Source organism: Acomys minous (assembly GCF_964271855.1).
Source record: "Acomys minous genome assembly, chromosome: 9".
Lineage (NCBI taxonomy): Eukaryota > Metazoa > Chordata > Mammalia > Rodentia > Muridae > Acomys > Acomys minous.
Window position 1 is genome coordinate 65,929,614 of NC_140490.1, and position 8,313 is coordinate 65,937,926.

Below are 8,313 nucleotides of genomic sequence, written 5' to 3' on the forward strand. Positions count from 1 at the left end.
TTATGGCTTAGTGGGTCAGGTAACAAGTAGCTCCTGTTGGGCTGCTCAGGCCACATGGTTATTTGGTGGTCCATTGTCAAATCTTCCATTTCCACTAAGTTCTAACAGCAGGCCAAGAGCTGTCTCTCAAAGGGAGAGTGGTTCTCTGCAGATTATGGTAGAGCCCTCCTCTAATATTCCCAACGTTCTTTTCTGTGTTTCACCTATAGGTGCCTGCTAAAGGCTCCAAGCAATGTCCCTCTCTGTCACTGAAACCTCATGTATCATTGGGTTTGCTGGTTCATATGATCCAAATGGTAGAGCAGTCTGTACTGCAGCTTGGACCTGTTGAAGAGCCTTCTATTGCAGGCCCCAGTCAAGGTGAGCAGCTTTTCCAGTTATTAGGTATATAGGTTGGAGTGACACACCCAAGTAGGGACTGTGTGGTATATTACCATATATATTTCCATATATGTTATTCTGATCATATAAGGGCACACATATGGTACAGAAGCTGCAATTTTGGGTCACTACTTGATTGAGTTTTAAATAGTCAACTTCATCTTTGGATCCTCCAGAATCCATTTGCTCTCTGCACTGGTCAGATGAGAGTTAAAATGAAATGTGCTGGGGAAAAAAAAACTCCCCTGCATCTTTCAAGTCCTTGATGGCAGCACTAATTTCTGCAGTTCCTCCAGGCATGTGATACTGTTTTTAATTCACTATTTTTTCTGGCAGAGGCAACTCCAAAGGCTTCCATTTAGCCTTTCCAACCATAATAATCCTTATTCCACAGGCCGTGGAGCCAATGTGAGAATTCTGCCAACTTCTAAGTATGTCTATCCCAATTATACATTCTGGAACTTGGTAAATAACACGAGATGCATTTTGGGGACCCCTGGACTTCTGTAAGTTGGAATTCAGCCAAAACCCTATTAATCACCTGATCTCCATAAACTCCTTCTTTAAGTAGAAGGCCACAATATTTGTTGGAGTCACCCAGAATCAGTATCAATTAATGACCAGTATAAAGTAGGTCCCAAAATATATAATTATTTCCTTTTCCCCAGTGTAAAGTTACCCTTAGATAGAGAAAAGGCCAAAGGAAGGACCAAGGAAAGGCTTACAGCAAAATTTTAAGGCATTTTATCAATATCCTTCCTTTGGGCACCATGGTCATATCTCAAGGGGTTCTGGGTCTGCAAACTGGCTCAAGTCTGGAAAAATCTTTTTATCCGCGGTCCGATTTAGATTTTCTTTCATTTGTTTGAAAATTTTTCTGATTATACAGATCAAACCAAAACAACAACAACAACAACAACAACAACAACAACAACAACAAAAATAGGCTTTTTCTTTATTTCAGGCATGGAAACAACATGACTGATTAGCAGTAACAAAGGTATTAACAAAGTCAAGCCACCATAAAAATAACTTTGCCTGTGTTGCTCATTATGGGTCAGGCCATTTTGGACAATGCTTTGTCTATGTAGTTTATTATGATAACTACAATCACTTTGCCTTTGGTGATTCCATGCTGTCTACCTGGCCTCTATTAATTCTAGGCCCAATTAAACCCACTGAATTCAATTCTTCCAACTGAGTGACAGTGTATCTAGCCCCAAAGTCTGGCATTTGGAAAAGGGCAACAACAGAGCTCTACCTGGGGATTCCTAGTACAGAGCTCTTCAAATGTGCTGGTGCCCCCTCACCATTAGTGAACATCATGTTCACCATTAGTGAACACCATGTTCACCATTAGTGAACATCATGTTTTCTGGGCCTTTCCATTGTGAATGATTAGGTTTTACACAGTCAAGAGCTATCAGGCATCTCCTACTCTTCTTCAACAGCCATCTTTTGTCAAATACTTCAGCCAACTGTTTAAACAATCTTTTGATACCATTTTAAAGTGTGCAAGCTTCCATATTAAACCTAGTGTCTCTACCCAGTGGGTATATATCAACAAACCCATTCTGGTCTAGTTCTATGTTCCTTCCACCATTATCCCAGACCCCTAAGCCAATAAAAATCCATTCCTATTTGTACTCATTCCCTAGGCTTCAGCTTAAAAGAATTAGTAAATTCATTAAGCATTTAAGTATTGTAGCATACCTCCTCATGGACTAAGCTTTCTCTCTTCCTTCTAGTAGCTTACTTATCCTTATGCCTAGTTATAGTTCTAAAGACAACTATTGGTGTCCCAGAGGGACATCAGTATTGTCTATCCTGGCATCTCCTTCAGGAAAAAGCATTGCTAGTTTAACAGATACTGATGGATGAATTTCCCAAACCAAGGCAGAAAAGACAGTGTTTCAGGAAGTAGAAGTAGGAGGATATCTTCAGTGGAGTGTGGAAAGACTATTTCCTCATGTGAGACATGTCCCTGCTTGGGGACAAATCAAACTAGGCTTCACCTGAAAGAGGGAGTGGGGACTGAAAGTGGGGGACAGAGATGGGAGAAATATTGAGTCAAGTCTGGAGATTTCTGATCAAGACTCACTTTAATGCAGGTGAGTAGACTTTATATAGCAAGGTCACCAGAAGATCTATTGTAATCTCACTTCCTCTAGCCCCCAGGAAAGAATATAATCCTCTGAATATCTCCCTGTAAGAACTTCCTTAATCCTCTCGGTAGTTCCCTGTAAGAACTTCCCTATTTATCTGGGTAGTCAATCCAAAGATAGCCCAGAACCCAAGACCTCCTTCAACAAGGGTCAACAACTCGAAGGTCACAGCATGCAGCCTAAGCACAGGATTTCAAAAATGGCTGAATTTAACATGGCTCCCCATAGAAATAAACCCTTGAGAATCTGAGGGTTCAAAGTTCTAAGCCTCAGTAGAGTCCTCACCTTTCTTCATCCAACATTAGACGATTCTATTCTTTACCAATTAATGCCTTTGCTTTAAACAGCAATACTCTCCTAGTCTAAAACTTGAATTTTCTTTGTAATTCAGCCAGTTTTATAATGAGGACTTTCAGTCTTATGATAAGGGCTTTGGCTTAATTTTCCACAACTTGAACTCTGTGGCTGCTGGAGAGAAGATGGTTCTCCAGGACACACTTAGAAACCTATAAACTATTTATGTACATCTGGAGATGATCAACTTTATCACTAAGTGTATTGTTGTCCTTTAGCATATTCAGAGATGTTACAAGTTTGATAATTTTATCACAGGGTGGGTTCTTTTCCTTTGTCAGTTTATCCAGAGACACTAGGAGGAATCAAGCAGCATTTACCTTATTTTTTCCACAAATTGTCAAAACTTTTAGATACAGTCAAAATTTTTTTTGCCTCTCACCATAAATGGATCATGTTAATCAAATGCATTTGTTGTCTTATGGTTTCAAAATAGTCCACACCATAGCCTTTCAGTAGTCTCCAAGCTCCTAGAAGGGGCCACAGTAATTTAATGTGTTGGCAAAATGGAAAGCATAGTCCATATAATTAAAGAATTAACTCTTATACTTTTACTGCTCTAGAACTTATGTTACAAAAATCTGTACTATTCAGGGTTCTCTAGAGGAACAGAATTACAGAATTGATGGAACAAATCTATACATGCATACATATATATGTGTAATATGTATATGTATACATGTATGTATGTATGTATGTATGTATGTATGTATGTATGTACATATGTATGGGTTTATTTATTAGAGTAGCTTACCAGCTGTGGTCCAGCTAGGACAACAATGACTGTGTACTAATATAGAGTCTAGGAATCTAGTAGTTGTTCTTCCCAGATGGCTGAATGTCCCAGCTGGTCTTCAGTATATACCAGAAGCCTGAAAACTTAGGTCCTAATGGCAGTAAATGAAAGAACTTTTCAGTGAGTAAAGGCAAGTAGGCAGATATCTATATCATATCACAGAGAGAGAGAGAGAGAGAGAGAGAGAGAGAGAGAAAGAGAGAGAGAGAGAGGGAGGGAGATTCTATTTTCCACACCCTTTATTTAGGCTGCCAGATTAAAGGTGGATTTTCCCGCCTCAAAAAAATCTGGATTAAAGCTGTATTTTCTCACATTAAGAGATCTGTATTAAAAGTGGGTCTTTCCAGATATAGTCAAGTTGACAACCAAGAAGAGTAAACATAGAAACCCAGTAACACTGCCTTCCTTCTTTTTACTAATGCAATATATCATAAGTGTAAACTGAATGGTGGGTCTGATAGGGTATATATATATATGGTGTGCAAAATGCACAGATATAAACACACATTTAAAAGTTAAAGAGAATAATTTTATTAGTGAGTATGGTTGCTACCGAAATGTTCTTAGTTCAAAGGAATATTTTACACAGACCCTGGATTATATTTTTATTTATCAAAAAACACAGGGCAGGTGTACCACAAAAATAATGCTACTTAAATGCATCTTTGAGACACAGCTACTGGAGTGTGGACTCAGCTCCATCATAGAGTGTTGCTTAACACGCCTAGGGCTTGGCTTTAAAAACAAGAGCCACTTAAGAGAGTCTCAAATTCATGAAAAGAAGTATTAGAATGATGTACCTTCTGCTTACTTTTGTATATGTGATAAGTTATTTTATGCTTCAGTTGACTGTTGTTTTCACATAGCTGCGTAAAGAGCCACACTCAATTTCTCTATTGTGTTTGTGAAGTCCTTTGAATTTTATTGCAAAAGGGAAGAAGTCATTAACATTGCCACACATAAATGAATTTATCCAAAGGGTGTTTGCTTTTGAAATGTATAAATTTGCATAGAGATATATTATGAATTTTATATGTATAGATACAGAAAACCTTGATAGTTAATCTTGACTTTAAACTTGGCCAGATTTAGCCTACCATAGAAATGAGCCTCTGAGTAAGTGTGTGAGGGATTGCCCAGATTAAGTTAAGACATAAGCAAAAATATGACAGAATTTGGAGGTTTAAACTTTGAGAGGGAATTAGGTCATGAATGTAGAACCTCATGGATGAAATTCAGGCCTCCAACAGAAGATTTTCTCTCTTTCCATCTTGTGAAGACACAGTAAAACACTTCATCTAATAATCAGGAGTTAGAGCATCACCAGAGTAAATCACCAATGCCATCCTCTTGGAATTCACAACCTCTGGAGTGAGCAGTAAGTAATGAAATTTTGTCATTTACAAGTTACCCCAGGTGATGAGATTTTGTCACAGCATCCCAAAATGAGCCCTCATGCAAAATGAAGAACTTCCTCATCTGCACATCTTCTGAGTTGAGTGACACTCCAGTGAACCAGGAGTAAGTAGACCTGACACGGAGCCTCACAAAGTCAATTTGGGAAATTCTTCCAAATGTCCAGGCTGTCTTAAAGTTGCACCTATTCAAGCAAGATCATATTTTGAAGCAGCAGCACTTAACCTAATTTTTTCTTCTGTTATGATATACAAGTGAAATCATATTTATACATGTAATATTCCTGAGTGAACTTTCCAATGTCCTTACTGAAATGCTCACACTTTTCCTACTCAGGAGAGAGAGAGAGAGATGCTCTTTAACTGGTCTCTGTGTTTTCACTCTTTTCTTTAAGCCAAGATTTACCTGAAATTTCCTCTTTGGATAATATAGCACAATATAACAGTATAATGGTACACGCACACACACACACACACACACACACACAGAAGTCAGTGGATAACCTTGCTTGTGTTCTTTTTCTCCCTCCTCCATGTTTGAGGCAGTGTCTCTTTGTTGTTTGCCGCTGCATTGTGACAAGGTTCCACTGGCTTCCGGAGAGTGTCTTGTTTCATCTCCTATATTCTGTAGAAAGACTGGGATCACAAATGCATACTGCCATGCCCAGATTTATATAAGTTCTGGGGATTCTATCTCAGGTCTTTAACTTGTGTACCTGGGCCTTATATCGCTGAGTCGTCTTTTCTGCCCTAGAATGCTCATAATACAGTATTCTAGAATTCTTGTATTTCAAATGTGTGCCAACTGTCAATCAAACTTTGCTTAGTCCAAATTTCCAAAGATATTTTTGTCGTTACATATGCTGTACCTGGAATAATTTTCTTATAGGGACCATTGAAATGTAACAAGAATAAATTAATAAAAAAAACTATTGAAGAAAAAGAAAAAAATGTTCTTATAGGTATGTCTTTATTTTAAGATGCTTCATCTTCATCTTAAAAGTTGATGGATATAACAATTGAACTGTTATTTAATAAAAATATTTGACTGTGATTTATACAAGTGGCTATTTGAATGCAATTCTTTAGTTACATGATAAGGATTATAATAACTTTTGCGTCTGGGCTCTTACATTTTTATTTCCTGAGGTAACCTAGTCAATTAAAGAAATACATTAAATATTTAAAGCAATATTTTGGGTGTGGCTGTGTTGAAATAGGAAAAGGGTCCGCTGAGAAGCTGCATTATTTTCCTTCATTTGCTTCTTATACAACAAGTTTTTAAATATATTTTATTAATTTATTCATATTACATCTCAATTGTTATCCCATCCCTTGAATCCTCCCATTCCTCTATCCCTCTCATTTTCCCCTTACTCCCTTCCCCTATGACTGTGACTGAGGGGGACCTCTTCTCCCTTTATATGCTCATAGGGTATCAAGTCTCTTCTTGGTAACCTGCTATCTTTCCTCTGAGTGCCACCAGTTTTAACCATCATTTAAATTCTGGAATAATTTGGTTGTATTTGTTCTTTCCAAAGAATTAAAAGAAATACTTCATGGTCAATGTTTATCTACTAATCAAAGATCATGGAGTAAACTATGTTGTGAACCCATGAAGAGGTCCTGACATGAGATCTTTGAAAATTTGAAAGAGACCACTGATTCTCAACATCTACTACTGTTATGAATTCAGGTGTAGGTGTGGGGGGGGTAAGGAGTGTAGATTTCACTTTTTCTCCTTCTGAATATTAGCTTGCATATCTCTGTGAGTTCAAGGCTAGCCTGGTCTACAGAGTGAATTCATGTCAGCCTGGTCTACACACTGTGTTGAAGGCTAACCAGGACTACATAGTGAGACCTTGTATTAAAAATAAAATTAGATAAGCAAGACAGATAATGAATAGATGATAAAGATGAGTGAAGGAAGATGTTCACTTTCCAAAATCGTATTTTTATAAATGACTTTTTCTAATACTTTTATGGCTTATTGTTTTTCATGTCAGTCTCTGGAAACAACTCTGCTTGCATTATGGGGAAGCATCATCCATAGCTTGCATACTTTAATAAAAAGAAAAACCAACTTGAAGGGTGTTAGACTATATTAAACATGGACATATGAGCTAATCTGCTTTAAAGATGACAATCAGGCTTTATAGATAGAACATGCTTTTAAAGATCATCTGGTTTTCGCCTACGAAAATACAGTGACTACCAAAGAATGATGGAACAATGACTAGTGTGCTTTACCTAAGCACCCCAGCCCTTGTGGGTTCCTGAGGATGGAACACCTTTGGTACAGTCATTTCTCTGTTTTTCCATTACCTACTGAGCAAAACTGGATTCTAGATGGTTCATCACAGTCACATTATTCTAGTTGGCCTTGCTTCCTGATCCTCTCCTTGAGGATAAAATGGACTAGCCTGTTTTTAAGGCTTTAAGCAAGGAGGCAGGGTGACTATCCAGCAAAAACTTCCCAAAGTGTCAGATTGCACTGATTTTATTTTTCATCTAGATTTAAAATGCCATTGTGAATTTTAAAATCCCTGAATGTGAAAGCAATCCAGGTGCTGCTGGTTTTATTGATTTAACCTTTTTAGGAAGGGTAAGGACATGAGGGTAAAAAGTTGAAAAGCCCCTTCCTGCCTTTAGAAGCTTATAGCATGTTGTGAGAAATTTATTTCTGGTATATTATATATTCTCACTATAATTCAGAGTTGGCAAATGCTTCATTTAAAGAGAGGTGGAGAACATATTGAGATACCAGATGTATAGCTAAGTTTTCATGCTCCATTTTCCAGCTTATAGTGTTTACCCATGTAGGTAGGTATAAGCATTGAGTACCCCATCCAAGTCAAAACAACATCTATTCCTTTGGGCAATATGCATCCTTCACAAAAGCTAAAGATTACTGGAACCATTTTGAAAAATAATGTCCTTGGGAACTTGGCATTTAGATTCACAAACTCACATGCAAATAAAAATTGTCAGCGTTTATTGCTCTGAGGCTACCACATTACATTCCACCTCACTCTCTTCTTCCTTACTCCACAGTGGAGTCTCAAGCTGTTTTTAAAAAATGACAATGGGTATAAATAGTAATCTAATTATAGTTAGAAGAGATTTACAGCTCCAATTATGACTGCTGTTAAATTTCAAAGGGACTGACATAAGCAATCAACACATCCCACACAAGAATCCG